General features: G+C 42.8%; 1 pseudogene across 1 annotated transcript; it reads left to right on the forward strand.

Annotated features, from left to right (window-relative positions):
* The first annotated feature begins 18,768 nt into the window (after positions 1-18,768).
* On the forward strand, positions 18,769-22,724 carry LOC148007033 (sperm motility kinase Y pseudogene; annotated as a pseudogene). The gene is made up of 2 exons (XR_015646122.1): positions 18,769-20,853; positions 21,583-22,724. The product of XR_015646122.1 is annotated as a sperm motility kinase Y pseudogene (transcript).
* The last annotated feature ends 639 nt before the right edge of the window (positions 22,725-23,363 follow it).

Raw genomic sequence — 23,363 nt, forward strand, 5'->3', positions numbered from 1 at the left:
GTGGTATTAGTTATAAAGGTGCTCACATAATAAGTTTTTGCCAAGAAATGTTCAGTAATTTATGTAAAAATCTATATGGAGAATGCAGTATAGTATAGTCAAATCACAGGCTTCATAATCCTATATTTAAAGTTTGATATGATTACAAAAATTAAAGCAGGACTATTTTAAATATTCTACTATATTTAATTTAGAATTAATCTGTTTTTCGATGCACCAATCAGCCATAATGTAGGTTAGCTTGTTTCCTAAGTCATGTGTTTTAAGAGGCGTATCAGTCTACCAGTTGAATTTGAAACACCTTTGACAGGATTGTATTATTTAGGTACCAGGAATATTAAAGAAGATGAAAAGAATAGGAAAGTTAAAATGATTTAGTAAGCATTAACTTTTATGGATGCATAACAGCTTAAATCTTGATGAGATATGTGTGAGAAAACTAGTAGGGGGAGCATAAGTAAAGGAATGATCCTATCACTGCCTCTAAACCATAAAATGCATTCCTACAGTTATCTGAACTCCATTGACTATGGAAATCATGGTGACCCAAAAAAAAAAAAAAGAGGCAGATCAGATCATTTTTCTTTCTGATTATGTTGACAGCATAGTCTTCTTTATTTGTTTGTTTGTCTGTTTTTGGTTTTTAATTTTTTATTAGATACATTTCTTTACCTACACTTCAAATGTCATTCCCCTTCCCGGTTTCCTGTTCATAAATCTTAGGTGGGGCTTCTGTAAGGTTCAGACTCTCTGCTTGGGAGCCATTACCACACATGATGTTTATATTTTTGTTCACTTTTATCAATCTATTTGTTCTGCAGTGTGCTCTAAGAGGGCAAGGAGTAGGGTTACATCCCAAATCCTACTCAGTATGGAGTCTGCTGATGTTCAGCATAAGGAGGTGCCAAGTCAGGGGACCTTGATGTGCTGATGCAGCAAATGAGAGTCCACAGAGGCCCCAAGCGGTAGATGGAGGAAGGAGCCATAAGGACAGTTGGGAGAAAACAGGTCAACTTCCCTAAGATTCAGAAAAGAAGCACTTGGTCTCCATCCCGAGGGAACTCAAGCTAAGACTCACAAAATAGTGCTACTAAGCCAACCCAAATTCTCTTATTTTTCCCAAATCCCTGAGAGCAGAAAGGAGTGGTTTCAAACTCCATGGGCTCCCCTCATACTCACTGGAATTCGATGCTGAAACTGCCATAATCTCTGTTCTGAAAAATCCCCTCAGGAACTAATGAAGGGCGTGGCTAAATCCGAGAGGAGGGGCGGGTATTGTTCATTGGCCACTCATGAGCATGAGCTCTATGCCCGTACACTGAAGTTTTCCAGGCTACCTTTCAGGATCCTTCGCATTTACAGTGCTTGTAAAATACAAATTAATTTACTGTGGCATCGAATACCCATCTCACCTAGAGGCATCCCTTTCCCAGCCCACTGGCGATCCTGCCCCCTGAGACTTGTAATGGAGGAGGCCCTTCCCCTTCCACTCTACCATCTCAGGAGAGTCTACCACACAGACAATGTCTTATAGGGTCCTTCAATCAGGCCCCGCAGGTTCTGTGTTCATCTCACACTTTAACATTTATCCACACCTGTGGTCTGATGATGTCTCCTGATCCCCCAGCCTTTCCTGTATGTGACTGCCTGGGATCACAGGGTGAGTAGGGGCAGTACTATCTACATACTGTTTAAAACGTTTAGGCAATCTCAAGACTGGCACTTACCTCCCAGCGCTGTGAGTGAACAGGTTGAAAAAAATTCTTATACAAACAAATCACTTGACACTTTAGGAGATGAAAATTTCTTCTGCCAAGTCAATCAACCACCCTATTCTGCTTAATTGTATAATAAATTCATGAGTATAACTGTTTCTGAAATCACTTTATTACCTGGGAATGGGCAAAGGAAGACTCATGTAGGATTTGGCAGAAAATGAAGTGGTACAGAGACCAGGGGCCACAGTAGGCCTGAGCCACAAATCCCACACAGGACAGGGAGCACAAGAAGACATGGTCCTGGGTCAGCACCAAATCTAGTTTCTAAGGGATGTCTCTACAGAATTTTTAAAATAAAGTAAATTAAACTATACAAATCCAAACACTAATCCCAATATATAAGTTCTGTTCTTCCACAAAAGTTCCCCACAAGCTTTTTAAACCCTCAAACATGCTTCCCCTTTCTTAAAGTTCCTTTGCATTATTTATAGGACACTGCTGAGTGTCATAGGCTACAGGTAACAGTACTCAAAGTCATTCCCTGTTCATCTGAACTTTACATCCTTTGACCAGCAACTTCCCAACTCCATCCTTACATTTCACCCAAACCCTGAGATTTCGACACTGTCCTGCTCCCCGTGCTAAAGCACAGTAGTCATGAGGGTGAGGGGACACAACATCCCACTGACCCTTCAGCCTGCTGGAACTGATCAGTGTATCTTGTGCCATGATAATAAAACATACCTTCCTTCCATCAGTACTGAGTGGCCACTTACATTTGAAACGTGAATGACCAGAAGATCTTTAAGGCAATGGGCTTATCAGTGCGTAGTTTGGGGAGTCCAGGCCTTAGGAAAACATTTCCCAACAGTAGTGTACGCTATTCAATGTGCTCTTGCAACACTTATTCACATCCGACCTCACTGTCCAGGGATGGCCAAGTCTACTTCACTACAGGTCTCACAAACACACATGCAGTGTTTTCAGATGCTTGCAGGTTCTTGAGTGCATCTGTCTTACCATAGACTAGGGACAGCAGGTACTTGCTCACCTTCGGGAGGTATTTTTATGCTATGGAAGGCTGCCCATGTGCTGCAGACACAAGGAGAATGCACTTCCTGGGCAAGACAATTGTGCAAATCCTTCATCAGCTCTCTGGGACATTCTATTCTCTTACAGAGGAAAAAGCAAAGACACGCTTTCAAATAGGAAACTCGATAAACGTAAAAAATACTAATGGTTGTATTTCAACAATTGATCGAACAGCTCTTATTAAAAAGAATTTTTAGGTTTCAAATGCTTCCGTTTTTTTAAAAATTGTGATTATTTCCCTGATGCACAGATTTCTATGGAACGGAAAGTTCTTCTGAAACCACATTAGAGATTCTGAAAAAGAAAATGTGTTGAAATCATAAAGTCACCTTTCACACAAAATAAGCATACTGAGGCCTTTCTCCCATAGCTCAACTGAGGAGTGAGGATGCAAAATACAGGAATTAAAATTAAATAAATCTGTTAGGCTGAGAAAGAGATGCAGACTCAACTGACACAAGTTTTCTTATAGCACTTAAGTCACAGGGGGCAGAGCAACACGCTTCTTCCTTTCCTGACAGTTTTTATAAATCTCTTTACTAAATTTACAACTTCTGAGATAGCTGTGCTTGACAGCCACCCATGAGCTCCCATTTATCTCAGACTTCTTTGTTCCTACCTGCAAGAATGCTGTGTAATGCTGTGAGAGTTCTAGAGCCTTTGGAACCTCTGAAGTATTAGTTAACTCTCTAACAGAACTGTCACCTTTGCTTTCCACCAATGATTAGTGTTCTGGTGATTTGAATTGATAAAAATAAAATCCCTAGCATCAAATCTGAAGCCTTTCTCTAGAATTTTGGAAATTAAATTATGAATTAGATATTCAATCTCAAACATTTACATTGGATCAGGAGGCTCACATTTTAGATGAATGATGTGTTGTGCGCCTTACATAAAAAACTACTTGTAGCCCACTCATGTAACTTAAAGAACGTACAGGCAACATTTCTCCTGCCCCAAGAGACCTGTCTCCTGCATACAGGGTCCCCAATGACACAGGAATGCCCTAGGCTGAGAGGCCTGTCTCCTGCAGACAAGGTCCATTATGACACAGTAGTGCTCTGAAATTTTCGGCTATCACTGTCTGGTAGGAAAATGGAGTTTGGAGAAAGAACAGAAAGATAATATCTAGGCCTACTGCCCTTGGAATGACAATGGAAAAGGTAGGGTAGAGGAAACACCCTGTCATCTTTAAAGCCCTTCATTCTGCCTTCTGGGTCCAAGAGTGCCAAAGCTAACAAGAACGGGTAACTTCACCTTAGTCAGATCACTAAGAACTAGGCAGGATTTTTCTTGGTAAAGTAAGACAAAATTTCTTGGATGTGGAACATCTCTCAATTGCAACCATTTCAGAAAAAGAAATTAAACATCACTTAGAAGTACATTTGTTCCTTCCTCTTCAGGCCCACCCCACAATTCCACTGCCAAGGTCAGACCTGCTTGAGTACAGGTGACCTCTCTCTTCTCACTTAGTGTTCAGTTCATTCTCAAGCTCTGTTACTTTACGAGAAGCTTCCACTTTGTCAGACACATCATGACTTTTTGAGAAGATGTGTGGACGCTCTTTAAACATCAGGTTTTCATGATCTCCAGAACTGCCAGATAAGTGTGCATCTTGGCTGGACAAGAGCAGAACACAAAAGATTATACATAAAAATACAACTAACTAGCCTAACTAAATTTTCATCTAAATTTTAATGTTTCAGTGAGAGCTGTTCATTTTTGCACATTATTTCAGTTATTTTATGTATTCTGGCTGAAACAAACTATACCTACTCTACGGTCTGAGCAGTACTTTAAAATCCAATCTTTGCTCATCAACTAAATGTCAGTTCAAAGAAAAGGGCAGGATTTGTGGAATAACCCTATAACCAACCTGGCCAAAAAGGTATGAGTACAACTTAAAATATATCAAAAGAGTAATGAACCAATAAAGAATTCCATGCAGAAAAGGGGCAAAATAAACTCTTGACTGTGACTTTCAAAAATAAATATGTGCACTACTGATGGCTCAGTGATCAACTGATGATTACATAAATGCTAGGAAGAACAGGCAGCCAGCTTAGTCATTGAGAGACTCTCTTTCATTGAGCAAGGGAGAGTAATTAGAGGATAATTTCCGTCAACCTCAGGGCAAGCCTCCACACGCACCTATGTACACAGATGTATATGGTGGTCCAACATAGCCACACTTATAAGGGAGAAAGAAAATAACAAAGTGAGGGTGCTCAATTTCATTAAGCATCAGAATTTAAATGTTTTGGCCATGTAAACCTGCTTAACTATGGGGGTAGTTTAAAAGTACACCATTTCCACAAACTTTTCCCCTTTATAATACTGAAAGCTAGAACAACCCTGATTAATGTAATTCAGTGTTACAAGGGCAGAGGACATATAACCTGAATGAATGTCCATACACACACACACACAAACACACACACACACACACACACACACACACACACACACACACACATATATATATATATATATATATATATATGTATTTGGTCATACACATTCATACTTACGTAAATATATAACCATATACAACAAATAGCCAATACCAAACAAAAAGTAGAGAAACTTGAAGCAATCCCACTAAAATCAGGAACAAGGCAAGCCTGCCCACTCTGCCCCTATCTATACAATATATTACGAGAGTTTATAGACAGAGCAATAGGAGAACAAAAAGAGATCAAAGGGATACACATTGGGAAGGAGGAAGTTAAGATATCACTATTGGTGGATGAAATGGTAGTATAAACATGTGACCAGAAAAAATTGTACCAGAACTCCTCCAGCTGATAAACAACTTAAGCAGAGTGCCTGGATAGAAAATTCACTCTACCAAATCAGCTGTCTTCCCCTACTCAAAAAAATAATGGGCTGAGAAAAATTAGGGAAACAGCACCCTTTACATTAGTCACATATAATATAAAATACCTCAGCGTGACTCTAACCAAGCAAGTGAAAGATCTGTACAACAGGGACAAGTCTCCGATGAAAGAAATTGGAGAAGACCCCAGAAGATGGAAAGATCTCCCATGCTCTTGGATCAGCAGGATAAAGAGAGTAAAATGGCCATCTTACCAAAAGCAGTCTATAGATTCAATGTAATCCCCGTCAAAATTCCAACTCACTTCCTCATAGAGTTAGAGCAATTCTCAAATTCATCTAGAATGACAAAAAAAACACAGGATAGGGCAAATATTCTCAACAATAAAAGAAATTCTGGGAGATCAGCATTCCTGACTTCAACCTGTACTACAGAGTAATAATTTTAAAAAACAAACAGTTATTGGTACAGGGACAGGAAAGTAGATCAAAGTAATACAATGTATAACCCAGAAAATAACCCTACACATGGATGGGAACTTAATCTGTGACAAAGAAGCCAAATCCATCTGGCATAAAAAAGAACAGCATTTTCAACCTAAGGTGTTGGTTGAACTGTCGGTGAGCATGAAAAGAGTGCAAATTTACCTACTCTCAACTTCTTGTACAATGTTCAAGTCCAAGTGGATCAAGAACCTCCATATAAAACAAGACATGCTGAATATAATAGAAGAGACCGTGGGAAAGAGCCTCAAACACATTGGCACAGGGGGAAATTTCTGACTAGAATGCCAATGGCTTATGTTCTAAAATCACCATTCGACAAATGGGACCTCATAAAATTGAAAAGTATCTGTAAGGCAAAGGTCTTAATCATTAGGAGAAAATGGCAATCCAGAGATTGGGAAAAGATCTCTACTGATCCTACATTTGATAGAGAGCTAATATAAAAAATACACAAAATTCAGAAGTTAGTCTCCAAAAATCCAAAAACAATATTTTTCAAACGGTGTACAGAGCTAAACAAAGAATTCTCAACTAAGGAGCCTTGAAAGGATGAGAAGCACTTAAAGAAGTGTTCAACATCCTTCCTCTTCAGGGAAGTGTAAATCAAAATGACCCTCACAATCCACAGCACAGCAATGACTAAGATCAAAACCACAGGTGACAGGAAATGCTGGCAAGGATGTGGAGAAAGAGCAACACTCTTCTACTGCTGGTAGAACTGCAAGCTGGTAAAATCATTTTAGAAATCAATTCAGTGCTTCCTCAGAAAATTAAAAATAGTTCTACATGAACAACTAGCTATAACACTACTAGACATAAATCCCCAAAGATGTTCCAACATATAACGAGGCCCCATGCTCCCTTATGTTTATATAAGCCTCATTTATAATATCTAGACGTTGTAACCAATCCACATGTACCTCAATGGAAGCATGGATATAGAAATTGAGATGCATTTGCACATTAGAGTACTACCAAGTTAGTATAAACAATGACTTCACGAAATTACAGGGAAATGAATAGATCTAAAATATATAAACTTGAGAGAGGTAACCCAGACACAAGCTGGGTACAAACTCATAAGTTGTTATTACCCCCAAAAGCTCAATATGCCACAATAAACCTCACAAACCATATGGAGCTTAAGAAGAAGGAAGACCGGGTTGGGGATTTAGCTCAGTGGTAGAGCCCTTGCCTAGGAAGCGTAAGGCCCTGGGTTCGGTTCGGTCCCCAGCTCCGAAAAAAAAAAAAAGAAGGAAGACCAAAGTGTGGGTGTTCATTCCCACATAGTACAGGGAACAAAATAATCACAGGAGGTAGAGCAAGGCAGGGACCTGTGAGCAAGAGAGTAGTGGTAGATACATATGCAGGGTTTTGGGGAGGACAGGATCAGGTGATAGAAAAGACATGAGCGAATTAGAGTTTCAGGAAATTGATTAAAAGTATGTAGCAGTGGGGAATGATGAACTGGGTGTAGCCACTACAAAGTCCCAGATGTTAGGGAAGTGAGAGCCCCCCAGGATGCAAAAGGTTGACTTTATCTGACATATGCAACAAGGGGGACCTGCAATCTGTATAGACACCTCCACTAGATAGACACAGCCCCACATAGGCAAAGGGGCCACACAATCATCCTAAATTTTTTGTTTCTTTTTCTTCTTTTTCGGAGCTGGGGACCGAAATCAGGGCCTTGCACTTGCTAGGCAAGCGCTCTACCACTGAGCTAAATCCCCAACTCCTCATTTCAAATTTTTAACCTAGGTATGTTCAAGTCCAAAGTAAAGACAGCAATAAAAAAATAGAACAGACACTGAAGGAAAGGCCATACCTTTCCTTCAGTGCTCCACCTAGGATTCCATCCCATGAGCAGATACCAAACTGAGACACTATTACTGATGTCAAGATGTGCTTACTGACAGAAGCCTGCTATTGCTATTCCCTGAGAGGTTGTACCAGCACTTGACCCATACAGCTGTAGATACTTACAGCCAACAATCAGACTGTGCCTGGGGACCCCACTGGAAGAGCTAGGTGAAGGACTGAAGGACCTGAGGGAATTCAGCCCCATAAGAAAAACATTATAAGGTTACTGGACACACAGACCTCCGAAGAACAAAGCAAAAACTAAAGAATACACATGGAGGGAACCATGGCTCCAGATACATGGCTTTCACTGACATCAATGGGAGAGGAGGCCCCTGGTCCTGTGGAGGTTTGATATGCCAGCATAGGGGAATGTTAGAGTGGTCAGGCGGGAGTAGGGGAGAGAGTGGAGGAGCTCCCTCATAGACGCCAAGCTGAGGAGCATGGGGAGGATGGAATGGGTGATTGCGGAGGGGCAACAAGGAAGTGGATATCATTTGAAATTAAATGAATAAATTGATTAATTTAAAAAAATCTCATGATCATCTCAGTAGATTCTGAAAAGGCCTTTGGCAAAACGTGACAGTCCATCATGTGAAACTTACAGAGAGAGAAGGATACAGAAGAATACATGAACACAAAGTAATATACAGCAGTCCACTAGCCAACGTCAAACTAAATAGAGAGAAACTTAAAATAATTCCCATAAACTCTGGGGCAGGGCATGGCTGGCCACCCTCTCCCTAACATTTCAATATAGTTCTTGAAGTTCAGGCTAGAGGAATAAGACAACTAAATGTGAAAAACGAGATATGCATTGGAAGGGAAGAAGATATCATATTGGCATTTGTGATGATATCATAGTATGTACAAGAGCCCCCAAAAATTCTATCACAGAACTCCTTTATTTGATAAATACCTTCAGTAAAGTGGGTGGATACAACATTAACTAAAAAAATCAGTACCATTCTTTTAAACAAACAATGAAGGGGCTGACAAATAAATTAGGGAAACATTGCTCTTTACAATAGCAACAAATAATATAAATGTCTTAGTGTAACTCTAAGAAAGTGAAAGATCTGTATGACAAAAATTTTAAATCTCTGAAAAAAGCAATTGAAAGATATCAGAAAGTGAATGCAATACCCATTAAAATACCAAAACAAGTCTTTACAAACCTTAACAGTGAAATTCTCAACATCAAGTGAAAGATTTAATAAACCCAAGAAAGCTAAAACATTCCTGAACAATAACAGAATTTCGGGAGGAATCACCATCTCTGATTTACTGCTGTCCTACAGAGCTATAGCAATAAAACTACAGTATTGGCATAGGAACAGGCAGGCTGATCAATAAAATGAAATCCAAGACCCTGAAATAAACCCACACAAGTATGGATGCTTATTGTCAATAAAGTGGGCAAAATCATATGACAAAAAATAAGAAAGAATCTTGAACAGGTGGTGCTGGTCTAATTGGATATAGGCATAGGGAAGAATGCAATGAGCCTTATCTATAAACCTGTGCAAAACACATGTCCAAGTAGATCAAAGACCTCAAAAGAAAACCTTATACATCAAATCTGATACAAGAAAAAGTGAGAAATAGGCTTGAGCACATTGGTACAGGAGACAACTTCCTGAGCAGAACACCAATGGCCCTCAGATATTGAGATCAACAATTAATAAATGAAACTTGATGAAACTGAAAAGCTTCTGTAAGTAAAACAAAACATTTAATAGAAATGTCTGCATACAGGTTGGAAGAGGATCTTCACCAACCCTATAGTGCACAAAAGGCTAATATTAAAATTACATAAATAACAATTGAAACTACAAGAGACCAAATATCCTAACCTAATAATGTGGTGCAGAGATAAATTCATCAGCAGAACTTTGAAGGGCCAAGAGCCACATAAAGAACTGGTCACCATCCTTGGTCATCAGGTATATCCAAATAAAAAGCACCCTGGGATTCCAACTTATGTGCATCAGTATGGATAAAATAAAAATCTAAATTGACATCCAGCACATGCTGATGAGGATGTGGAATAGTGGGAACACTCCTCCATTGCTGCTTGGATTGAAAACTTGTACATCCATTTTCGAAATCATATTGGTAGTTTCTCAGAAAACTAGGAATCAGTTTTCATCTGGACTTAGCAAAACAACCCTGGGACATATAATCAAATGGTGACCCACCATCCCACAAGGACGCTTGATGATCTATGTTAATAGTGGTTTTACCTGTAATGTCCAAGAACTGAAAACAACCTGTATGTCCCCCTACTGAAGAATGGATACAGGAAATATTGTATATCTACACAATGGAATACTCGTCAGCTATTAAGAATAAATACATTATGAATTTTGTAGGCAAATGGATGAACTTGAGAATGTTATCCTGAGTGAGGTAACACAGAACCACAGAAAAATGTATGTCATTTATAAGTGGACATTAACCATAAAGTGCAGGATAACAGGTGATAGGCATGAAGGAAGAAGGAGGGCCTGAGTGAGGAGGTGTGGATCTCACAAGAAGGGGAAACAAAATAGTCTAAGAAGGATGAAGTGATGGAACAGGGTAAGAGAAGAGGCAGGAAAGGAGATGGAAATGCTGGTCAGGTCTAGGGAGAGGGGTTTGGAAGAGGGCTAGGAGTGAGATTACAAATTGTCTGGGCAGGAGTGTCCAGGGATCTCTGGTGACTTGCTGGATGCCTGGTAAGGGAGAGGATGGGGGAGTCTATGGGGGTGACTCTAGCTTAGATTCCTACTGGAGCAGAAGATGGAAATGGCCACCTCCTGTAGCAAGAAAGAACTTCTAGAAGAGGAAGAGGACATCAATGCACTCACAACAGCTTCAACTCAAAATCTGTTTTGCCAATAAGTGTGCAGGGATAAAGATATAGCAGATATTGAGGGACCAACCAATCAATGACTGCCCCAAAGTGAGATCCATCTCATGTGACAGAGACAACCTCTGACAGTACTTACGTTACTCTGATTTACTTGCAGACAGAAAAGTAGCACACCTGTCTCTGGAGAGGCTTCACTCAGCAGCTGAAAGCCAGAGCCAGTCCTCAGATGGAGCTTGGGAAGTCTTGTGGAAGAGTGGGGGAGAGTGGTGAGCAGACTAGAGGGGTTAAAAACACTACAAGAAGTCCCCTACAGTCAGATACCTTGGACCATGGAGTATGCTAGAGCCTGTGCAACCAACCCCAGGGCCAGGTGTAGCTATCTGCAGTTGGTCTCCATGTGGGTCATTTGACAAGTAGATCCAGGACTGTCTCAGTCTCTCTTGCCTGCCATGGGAACCCTTCCCCATACCTGGGCAGCCTGATTGTAAATCTGTGGGACAGGGGGTGCCTCATACTGTTGGGAGTAGATGCCCCAGGGCGGGGTGGTACCTAGGGAGTCTGCCCTTCTACAAAGAGAAGGGAGAGCATTATGGTGAGAAGGATTTGTAAGGTGGCACTGGGAAAGGAGGAGGGAGAGTGGCTGGGATCAGGATGTAACCTAAATAAAGAATACAGTACTGGAATTAAAAAAGTTAGACTGGAAATTGGAAAGATTGCTCAGTGTTAAGAGAACTGATTGCTCTTCCAGAAGTCCTGAGTTCAAATGCCAGCAACCACATTGTGGCTCACAAATATCTCTGATGAGATTTGATGCCCTCTCTGGTATTTCTAAAGACAGCGACATTGTATATATGTATACAGACACACACACACACACACACACACACACACACACACACACACATATATATATCAAATGAATAAATGAATAAATAAACAAACAAACGTAGGAATTACCTGGTCTTAGATTCAGAGCAGGGAATAAAGTGTAATGAGATTATATTCAAACCCATGTCATGTACTGCCTGGAACTTCCAGATCTGCAGGAACCATCACAAGGAAGAACAAGAGAGGCTGGAAAGGGGGTCTGATCCCTGCAGCTCCTCAGTGTCCACTAGCACAGCACTTGCCCTTGGGAGATGATGTCATTCATTCTTCCCGATGTTGCATCAATCAAAATTACATGCTCTGTGGATGAACCTGTAAAAGAGGACAGTTGCTTTTGGGCCAATATGGAGGCTCCTTGCCTCTCAGCAAGCTCACTGCTGCCTTTTGAGGTCTCTGGATGGTGAGCAAAATGAAGACACACAGAGTAGCCTCAAGTTGAGTCAGCCAGGCCCAGGGGGCTCAGTGGTGTCTCTCAGATTCCCAGGCCCTCCCTGAGATTGAAAACTCTACACAGTGTAAGAGGATTAGGGGATAACCAGGAAATGCAGTTGCTCAGGTGTCTGGCTCTGTAGGAGGGAAATAAATCACAGTGGGAAGCTTCAGGACAGTCAGGTGACCTGAGCCCTCCACAGAGTCTAAGTCCAGACTCACAGACATTCATCTGTCCACAAGTCTCCTAAACACAGGCCTTGACTGACCTGCAGTCCAGAGTATGTTATTATACAGTGTCGCTTAGAGAGAGGACATACTTTCCAATTAGGCCTTTTCTGTGTCACACTGAGACTGGGTTTATGGTACAGCTGATGCAGATGGGGACTGGCCACAAGTGGCAGTCTATCGCAGATCATGAAATAAATAAATAAATAAATAAATAAATAAATAAATAAATAAATAAATAAATATCCACTTATCTCACTGCCTGCAATCCTAATTGTCACCACAAGGGAGCGCTGCTTTGACCTTCTCAGAAAGAAAAGCTGACTTCCCTCAGGGAAATGGATGGATGGATGGATGGATGGATGGATGGATGGATGGATGGATGGATGGATGGATGGATGGATGGATGGGTGGGTGGGTGGGTGGATGGATGGATGGATGGATGGATGGATAGATGGATGGATGGATGGATGAATGGATAGACAGAGAAGTGATTTGACTTAATCAGTTTCTTCCAGTCCTACTTCCTACTTTTCTGGTCGAAAACACACTGAACATGTCTGCTGCAATTGCTTGTTCTTCATTTCTGCTTTCTTTGGCTGTTCATTCAAGGCATCTCCCTTAGAATCTGCTCATCTCAATAAAGGTCCATCTGTGGAATGTATAGCTTCTCAGTTAGGAGCTAAGGGATTCTTGGAAGGAGTTCCCAAAATCCCCTCTGGGGCACTTGCCAGTGTTCTCTACTTCAGACAGCAGCTGCATGAAGCAAACACACACCTATCTGAACATTCCAGCTTGGGTGCACGTCACACTGCACCTGCCCCAGGGTCCCTGCCAGTTGCACATGCCACAGGGCCACAACTACAAGATCCCTTCCCCAGGACTCATGCCCCCTTGCATCTCCCCCAGGATTCCTGCTCTGTTGTAACTGAACCAGGGTCCCTGCCCGGTTGTTCCTGGCTCACGTTTCCTACTCAGTTTTACCTGCCCCAACGACCCTGTCCCACTGCACCAGCCTCAGGGATCCTGTCCCATTGTGCCCACCATGCTGCACCTTCCAGAGAGTACCTACTAACTGTTCCTAGGTGGCATTTTTCAAAATCTAATTCAAAGATCTTGCTAGTCAGAACCCATTGTCTTTGGTAACCCCAAGTAGATATTAGCAGGGCTTCCTCACCTACACTTAATCAATCCCTTCTCTCAGTTGTCCATGTGGAAGCAAAGAAACTAGCAGCAGAACATGGATTATTCATCCAGGATATCAGCAGCCCTAGAATTCTCATGAGATGGGCTGCTGTGACTGTGATACAGGGGTGGCAGGGAGGCTTTGACACTGAACAAGCCCAGAGTGCTGCCTCTGCTCACATTGTGCCAGCACCTTAGCCTAACTCTAGATGTCCTAAACTCTGAGAGGAGGAAGGAGATCTTCCTACATAGAAGATGTTCTCTGAATCTGTGCTGGCCAAGGTCAAGCCAGAGTGTTTGAACATTCCAGTTCCAGCCCCTGAGGTTTCTCTGCCTGCCTGGTGTTTTGTTGTGCTTTATGTCTGGCAAGGTGAAGATGTGGCCCATACTAGGAATATCTTTGAAGACAACTGCCCTGGGTTCCCATGCTAAAATTCAATTAGGGACTGACAGGGACCTAAATACCAACAAGACAGTGCCAAGACCATGAGTTCCAAAATCAAGAGCAAATGGGGCCTTGATGGTATCCTGTGCTGATCTGACAGGAGTCAGCACACACAATTCTCCTGCACATCCAATGCTCCTTGGAAAAATCCTCTGTCAAGGGTAAGTGATGCCTCATGAGAATGAACTGTCAGCGTAGGACAAGACACTTGGGACTACTGTCCTGAACTCACAAGTCTCAGATGAATGGGCTTTGAAAAGTTTTCAGGACACAGAATAGGGGTGTGTAAGCAAGTGCAGGTAATCCTTGGGAAACACATAGTTCCTGAGGAGGTTCTGAGATATGTTGGATCCACTCCTGGAAAAGGCAGCATTGTGTTCAGGGGGTGAGAAAGCAGGAGCCTGCTGATTTTTTCACAGTATTGCATGGGAACAGTAACAATGCCCTTAGGAGCAGGATGTCCTAACACTCTCAGATCAAGCAGACAACCTAGAGCCTATTAGGCCCATATCCCAAGAGAATACCGGTCATGTGTGAAGCTTCTATAGCCAGGACGCTGGAGCAGGGAATATTGACATTGTCTCAGTTAGGGGTTACTGCTGAGAACAGACACACCATGACCAATGCAGCTCTTATGAGGAAAACATTAATGGACACAGGATTGCAGGTTCAGAGACTCAGTCCAGTATCATCAAGCTGGGAGCATGGCAGCATCCAGGCAGTCATGTTGCCAGAGTAAGTAAGAGGCTGCTTGGGGAAGACTGGCTTGCATGTGGATAGGAAAAGGGTTTTAAAGCCCATGCGAACATTGACACACCTACTTTAACAAGACCACGCCTCCTAATATTGCCACTCCCTGAGCTAAGCATATACAAACCATCATAGACATCTTGCAGGAGGGTGGTACTGTTCTATCAGAGAGAAGCCTCTGCTCCCGTTAATATACTGAGGTCAACCCTGGATAGGGCTCAGAGCCCTCCACACATCCTGGGACTCAGGGAGGCATCCTATGAAAGAGCTTTTTCCTAGAAGGACACATGGGTGTAGGCCTCCCTTCCAGCCAGGCTGCAGGGTGTCTCCAATGCTAAACTCTGTCTTTTTGCAGAAGTGAAACAATGAAAATTCACCCTTCACAGTACAGTGAATAGCAAAAATGGTGAAAGGTATAAAAAGAACCAATTAGTACCTGAGCATGAGGATTGGTTTTATATGAAATGTGGGTGGGTGCAGTGCAGTATCCTCCTCCATGTACCCACATGTTCAGTAACTACCCTGTTCGATGCAGCTTTACACATAACCATCTGGAATCCATTCACTAAGGGATTCCATCCCTGGACTGGAAGCTACAGGTTGGACTTTTGTATCCAGGTCTCCCAGCGCAGGGACAGGGATGCATGGATAAAGTGGAGAGAAGCAGACTGGAATGGTGCAGAGGTTATCCTGCCAACAACCCCAAGCCCCCAGCAGCATGACAATGTAGAACAGCGAGCAGTTTCCCAGCCAGCCTCACTCCCCATAGACAGACTTCTTCCAGTCCCTCCTTATGCCAAGGAAAGAAAAGCAAAAAAAGTAGGGGCAGGGAAAGAAAAATTGCTCTACTCCCAGGAGCCAAGGACAAGCCCCCTCCCATCCTCTGATCTGACCCCATAACCAGCCACAGCCAAGTCCTGGGCTCATCTCTAGAGGCACATGGACCCAGGCAGATGAGCCCTTGAATCACAATCGGCTCCTCAAAAGCATCCTATGGGTGTCAGTCCTAAGTCCATGAATCGGAGGTGCTCTGCACAGCTATTCAGAGAAGCCTTCTCTTGATCTCTGTGAAGATCTCTCTGTTGGATGTCAGAGGAGAGTGTCCATCCAGCATCAGTCCTGGGACTGTGGCCCTCTAATGTGTTAGCCCATGTGAACCTCCCCACAGAGCCCCACCTGTCCTTGTGCAACTCCTCCTTGATCGCCTTCTATAGGAAGATATTTAGAGTCCCTTGCAGGAGGCAGGGAAAATGGCACACAGCTGAGGGTGGTAGACAAACCTGGGAACACATCAAATATTGAGTTGGTGTGAGGCTCCCTAAGACATGCTTGGGCAGGTCTGTGCCAGCGATCCCATAAGACCCTTTGATTCTCCCCATGTACACAGCAGGAACCAATTTCCAGGCCTACCCTCTGCCCAGAGCAAAGGGAGATTGGGACTTGGATTCCAACCTTGGCCATTATTGTAATACCTGACCTTGTAACCCTTGCTCCCTTTGGGGCTCAACAGTCCCCCTCAAATGTAGACAACAATGTCTAGATGGTGTTCACAGCTTTTCTTGCCTGAAACTGTGCTTTGTTTGATACTACAAACCAGGAAGTAGGGACTTAAACTTGAGATCACTGACTCAGGCTAGGGAGGACTCCAGGGCACCTGAGCTCAGCTGCAAAGGCAGAAGCTGAACCACAGTGAGCAGAGGTGGCACACTTTGCTGTTTCTTTCCTTTTCTGCTCTCAGGCCTTTCAGTGAACTCTACAGATGAGGATCTTTCCTCCCAGGCTTAGTGTCTGCAGCCATGAGAGTCCTCTACAGGGGACTCCAAACCCCAGAAGAGTCTTCAGAAGGAAAGCGCTACACACTGCACTGCCCCCAGCACTCTGAGAAACAGAGACCCTTTCTGGACTTGGGCCAGTCAGTGCTCAATAGTTAGCTTCTGGCTGCACTGGCTGCTCACAAATAACACAGCAGAATGGGTCCTGTGACCTGGCTGTCACAGACTGTGATTGAGAATTCATTTCAACTGTGTCAGCATAGCCACTCTGTTCCTTCTGGTCCCAGGTTGCACAGAGCTCCTTGTCCTCATACATGCCTGTTCCATCACTGGACCTTAATATTTAAAGTGAGCCCTACACTCAGGATGGACTTGGTTTTCTATACATCATGCCAACCTCTGTGTGATAGGAAGTGTCTGCCTGTGTATGCATACCCCCTTATGTGCCTAGGTGTCCATGCATACCACTACCCCATGTCCTGTCAGAGGCCATCCTCTGACAGGTCCTCACGCCTGCATGTCAGACCATCTGTCTTCAAGCCCCAACCCCTCCCCACTGCACAGAAGCTGAGCTTATGGGCTTTGCTGATGCTCCCATCATTGATGGGGGTTTTGGGGATTGAAACTCAATTCCTTACCCTTGGGAGGCAAGTGCTCTACCTATCCCTGCAGCTTTGTCTCAGGTGTTTGATGATAACCTAGAGCCTTTCTGAGGATTTATGAAATCAGTGTCATCTTGATCGGTCAGTTTAGAAACACAGCTTTGTTTTTTTTTTTTTTTTTAACAGTGTACCATCAGTTTGAGGCTAATCATTCAGAATTCAATGAAAAAGTGACACCCTGAGTGTAGACATGACGACTTTGAAGCAGGAGGCATAGAAAACATTCAAAACAGAGAACTGAGGAGAGGTGAACATCTTACAGGCTTTGATTTCTAAAAGCCTTAAATCTCTCCATAGCCCACAGAAGCCAGAGCCTTGAAGCCCTTCCCAACCATGTCATGACAGGTCCTATTGTGACCTCATGAGGAGCGACTGTGAGGCGTCCCAGCCAACAGATTTTAAGCTGTTGCCAGGCCTGGATTTCTTTGAGTGCTTTGAGAGGAGGTGTGGAGTGGAGCCCTCTGCGACTTGTTTGTATATTGTGAGCTGTGTGTGGTTGTATTGGATTTTACTGTACTGTGTATATGTGTATGTATCAGTGTGTGTAAGAGAGTGTGTGCTGACAGATTTGCCTGTGTGTGAGTGTGTGTACACTTTCGCTTGTGTTTGTCAGTATATGTAGGAGTGTGTGAGTTTACAGGTTTATTTGTGTGTATGTTGTATGTGTGTACCACCTCTTTTGTGTGTGTGTGTCCCTGTGTGTGTGTGTGTGCGTGTGTCTGTGATGTGCATTTTTCCAGGTTTACTTGTGTGTAAGTATGTGTGTGCCTGTTCCTACGTGATTGTGTTTTGTATGAATCTGGGCGTTTGTCTGTGTGTGTGCCTGTGTGTGTGTGTGTGTGTGTGTGTGTGTTTGTGTGTGCACACACGTCCCCATCCCCTTTTGCCCCTTGTATCTATATTACCTGCACCTCAGTGCAAAAGAGTGTAGAGGCTAGAAGTCACCCCGGCTGCTGTACCTGAGGAAGGTCCTCAACCTCATTTTCAAGACAGGCTCTCTCACTGGCCTGCAGCTGCCCAAGTACCTGTCTTGGGTCTCCAGTGGCTCCCAGGAATTTGATATGCCAACCCCATAATATCAGATTAAAGGCCTACGTAGACTGCTGGCAGCTTATTTATGGATTGATTTTTTTTCTATGTGTTTACGAGATAGAATTAGGCCATATATTCTCAAGACCACTGACTATTTCCTTATTGTGGTTTTGTTTTATTTATTTATTTATTTATTTATTTATTTATTTATTTATTTATTATGGATTGCTGGATTCATTTTGGTGGTGGTTTTTATATTCTCACATGCTATATTATTGCTTTGATTATTTACGGTTCTGCAGTCGGATGATTCACTCTATCTCCATTTTCAATGTCCTGCAGTTTCATCCTTTTACATTATTTCTGTTTCTCTATTTATTGAGTACAAGCAATCATTGGCTTAGACTTGAGACAAATTTGCCCTTTTTGACACTTTGACTCTTCGGCCTTTGTTTAAGGTTTACTGTTCACTGATATTTAACTGCCTTATTCCTTGTGGTTGGTTAATTTTAATTTTCAGTATTTTGCTCTGGAGAGTTGTGGATTTTTGTGGATCACGAGGTCCTGAAATTCAATGGAGTTTTCCCTTAAATGTTGGCTTTTTACATTTGTTTGTTTTGTCTTATACTCAGTCTTTCTCCTCTCATTTCTTTTATCTGACCTTTTTCTTCAAACAATCCATTCACAGTATTGATCAGCTTTGGCCGCCCAATCCTATTGTAGTATGACGATTTTTATTTTCATCATTGCATTTAGTATTTTTGTGCTCTTGCCTTTCTCTTTTGGGGATGGTTCTTTGGGTGGCTTTTACTTATGATTCTTCATATTTCCCCCTGTTCATAATTTTACTCTATTTTTCTAGTCTAGTCTTTTCTTTGTTATTATTTTTTTCTTTTTGTTTCATTTGTTTCTTTTAGGTTCCACATGTGTAATTTTAGTTCCTGAATTGCTCCATCTTTTTCATTATTTGATTCCATTTGTTTGTTATTTTTAGGTAGCATTAGTACTGATAAAATGCCTACAGAGACTGAGGAGGAGTTACCACCTTCTAGTCCCGATCCCAGTATCTCTCAGGAGGGAACCTTTCATTCCCAATATAAAGTACTGAAGACTATTGGAAAAGGAAGCTATGCCAAGGTCCTCCTGGCCCACCACCAGCTCACAGGAACCCCAGTGGCGGTCAAAGTTCTCCGAAAGAACAAGCAGTGGTTCCGGCCAGCCATGACAGAAGAAAACATAATGAGAAAGATCAACCACCCCAACATTGTTTCTCTCTTACAAGTCATTGAAAACAAAACTAGAATATACCTCATAATGGAGCTGGTGGAAGGCCAACAACTCTACCAGTACATCAGAGAGTCAGGGCACATAGAGGAGGATGAGGCCCGGCAAATATTTGAACAGATATTATCAGCAGTGAGCTACTGCCATGGAAAGGGGATTGTTCACCGAGACCTGAAAGTGGACAATATAATGATTGATAAAAACAAAAAGGTCAAAGTCATCGACTTTGGGCTTAGCACCGAAACACAACCTGGACAAATGCTAAACCAGCACTGCGGTGCATATTCTTTTGGTTCCCCGGAACGCTTCCTTGGGCTTCTGTATGACGGCATGAAGAATGATATGTGGACAATAGGAGTGGTCTTGTATTATATGGTAGTGGGAAAGCTCCCCTTTGATTCTGTGATCATCCAAGAATTACAAAAACAAGTTGTTGCAGGGGTGTATCCTGCCCCCTGTGGGGTTTCAGAAGAACTGGAGAACCTCCTTAGTCAATTACTAACAGTAAATCCAATGTATACACCAACAGCCAGCGAGGTGATGAAACACGCCTGGTTCAAAGAACACGGGAAGGGGTTCACAGTTCGTTGTGAAGAACTGCTTCCCCTCAGGCCAGACCCTGAAATTTTGGGTGCGATGAAATGCATGGGATTTCAAGCCTCTGTAATAAAATACTCCCTAATAAAAAGAAAATATAATGAGGAAATGGCAACTTATTGCTTCCTACAACAGCAGGCTCTCCCGGGGTATGGCTGCACAGCCCAGGCACAGCAAGTGAGTCCCATTGCAGCCCCATTTCCTAGCCTTGACCCTGCTGCTGCTTTTAGATTACAAAGAAAGAGGAGTGGAAGCCTGCCAGTCCTTGGCACCTTGCAGATGTCATTCTCCCAAGGTCACGTATCTCATTATGGCCAGAAGGTTCATCCAAAAGGAGGAAGAAGGTCCACTGTGGCTGGTCGTCTCAGGCCACTACCGATGACACGTACACAGGACCACTATCACAAATGTGCCATGAGTGTCCCATACATTCAAACAACAAGCATCTTCAGTGAGAAGAGTAGCAACAAGGAAATAAAAGAAGATAATCTACTCTCCCACAGAGCCCCATTAGAGGATAAGCCCATCTCCAGCAGGGTCGGGCACAGAGGTTTTAACGGGTGGACCAGGAATATAGCAAATGCCCTGATAAAGCTTTGTTGCTGCTTGCCAAGGAGAAAGAAACCTCGCCTGGGGCAGAACAGAATCTCACCCCAGAAATGAGCCACAGGGAGCGTCCAGATAACAAGCAGCAGGCACAGCCCAGGTACCTTCGTGCTTTGTCCTTTCTAGTTTGCTCTATGCTGGTCCTTCCTCTTGTCTCTGGTTTCCATTTTCCCCACAATTCTTACCTTGTATCTTCTGTAAGTTCTTTTATGAGGTTTCCTCAACACCAAGCCTTCTCCCTCTTCTTGATTTCTCCTCTTCCCAGCAGGGACTCAATAAGAATTCCCCACTCTACAGAGTTTTCTTGTTGACCCATCCCTTCAGATGGACTCCATCCCCCCCTTAGGCTAATAGCTCCCACAGGGTGAGGACTAGAGATTCATGGGCTCATGGACTCATCCATGGGCTACTGGTTCTAGCACATGTGGTCATCAATCACAAGTGCTGCAGAACAGAGTCTTATGTTTTCAAATATAACATCCCACTCCAGTAAGCCTTAAAATTAATAACAAGGTTTGTCACTGAATAAGTATCAACAACCTAGTTTGTTGGTTATTGTTGATGGTCAGAATCCTGCATGCATGCATATTGTTTTGCATACTGATTTTTTCATTCCTAAGACCTAGCAATTCATATATATTGTTACATATATATATATATATATATATATATGTAACATTTCTAAATGATTTCTTTCAAAAATCTTAACTGAGAAGTAGAAGAGAAGATTTAATAAAATAATAAGGCAATCAAAGCTCCAAATGGTAATCTAAGTATTCTACCGCATAAGATTTTTGCTTAGAATAAATTGACTTTTTTTCTCTCACAGTGCCATCTTGAAATTCTGTCATGTCCTGAGAATAAACAGGAGGTGATTTCAGACACATGGCCAACGAAAAGACACCAGCAGAAGCTACAGCACCAACAGGAGAAACAGCAATAGCACCAGCAGCATTAGCAGCAGAAGGAGGAGGAGGAGGAGAAAGATGAGGAAGAGGAGGATTCCCCAACACCAAGCCTCCTCCCTCCTCTTGATTTCTCCTCTTCCCAGCAGGGACCCAATATGAATGATGAGTTCCACACTCTACAGAGTTGTCTTGTTGACCCATCCCTTCAGATGGACTCCATCTCCCCCTTAGGCCAATAGCTTCCACAGTGTGAGAACTAGAGGGTCATGGGATCATGGACTCTTCCATGGGCTACTAATCCATAGAGAAACGGGCCTGTAATACCAGACACTCAAGACACACAGTAGGTAGGGGGATCAGAACTTCAAGGCTAGCCTGGTCTACATCATGAGTTTAAGATCAGCTTGGACAACTTAGTGACACCCTTTTTCTAGAGGTGAGGAGGGCTAAGGCTACTAACTCAGTGGTAGAGTACTCGTGGGGAAACAGACTGCTGTCCATTGATACCTCTCCTTCCTTGCTCGGAAATACACAATGGTATTAGAAGAGTCAAAGGTTCCTGGCCTAGCATCCACTATTCTATTTGCTACATCATTAAGGGTGCAGTTTTTGGGGTGGAGTTTTTGGTATTTTGGTCAGGGATCAAATCTATGAAATAAAACTTAAGCAATACTCTCATTGCTGTCAGAGTGGGAGGTGGATGATAAATGCTTGCCCACCTGCATCAGTACAAAGCTGGTTCCTTGGACTCCCTGCAAACACATCACTGCTAACTGTGTGCCTGGTATAGGCTTTTCCAGGACTATCCATAGCTTGAAAACCTTCCCTGCTATGGACCCTTGAGTGGGCATCCTGCCTTTCTCAGTCTCAGAATGGAGCAAAGATCCCCTGCTCACCTCTAGGCTCACAGGTCAGGGACCTCTTCCATCCCATAGTGAACAAGACTGGCACAGCTGCACACACCTTGGAAAAAGAATGTATTGGCAACCCTTAACAAAAAAGATGGTTCTTACTTTCGATTATGGCATTCTATAAAATACGGGTATTTCCTGGTATAATTACACATGTCATTGATTGTGTGTGTGCGTATGTTTTTTGAGGTTGGAGGGGGATAATTCATTTCTCTAAGCCCCTTCCTCAATGCTGGGTGATAAACATTGACTCTCATATAGATTTTAATAATTATACATTTATTTATATATTTTTAAGATTCGTTTATTTTTCCAACTTTTGTAGCTCTTTCTGTGTGTGTGTGTGTGTGTGTGTGTGTGTGTGTGTGTGTGTGTGTGTGTAATTACATATAATACTCAGGGTCAGTAATCCTACCCTTGAGCTACCTTTTAAATTTTTATGTTTTAAACAGCTTTATTATGATATCTTTGATATATAAAGCTGATATGTGCTAGAGGTGAGCAACTTGATGTTCTTAAAGACATGTTCTTTCTCAGATACAGAACGCGAGCTGGCTAAAATCCTTTCTACTCCTGCAGATTAACCTTGTCATGCACTGAAGCAATGGGGCACATACTAAGCACACTCCCTGAGCTGCTTCCTAGGTTGGTAGCACTGGCTCCATCCCAGGCACAGCTGGAGTGGGCAGCTGTAAGGTTGAGGACCTGCACTCAGGACACTGGGCTCCAGGAGCACCTCACCTGCTGGTCATCCTGTGTACCTCTGAATGTCACTCCTGGGTTCTCACTGC

Source organism: Rattus norvegicus, chromosome 1 (genome assembly GCF_021556685.1).
Source record: "Rattus norvegicus strain SHRSP/BbbUtx chromosome 1, alternate assembly SHRSP_T2T, whole genome shotgun sequence".
Lineage (NCBI taxonomy): Eukaryota > Metazoa > Chordata > Mammalia > Rodentia > Muridae > Rattus > Rattus norvegicus.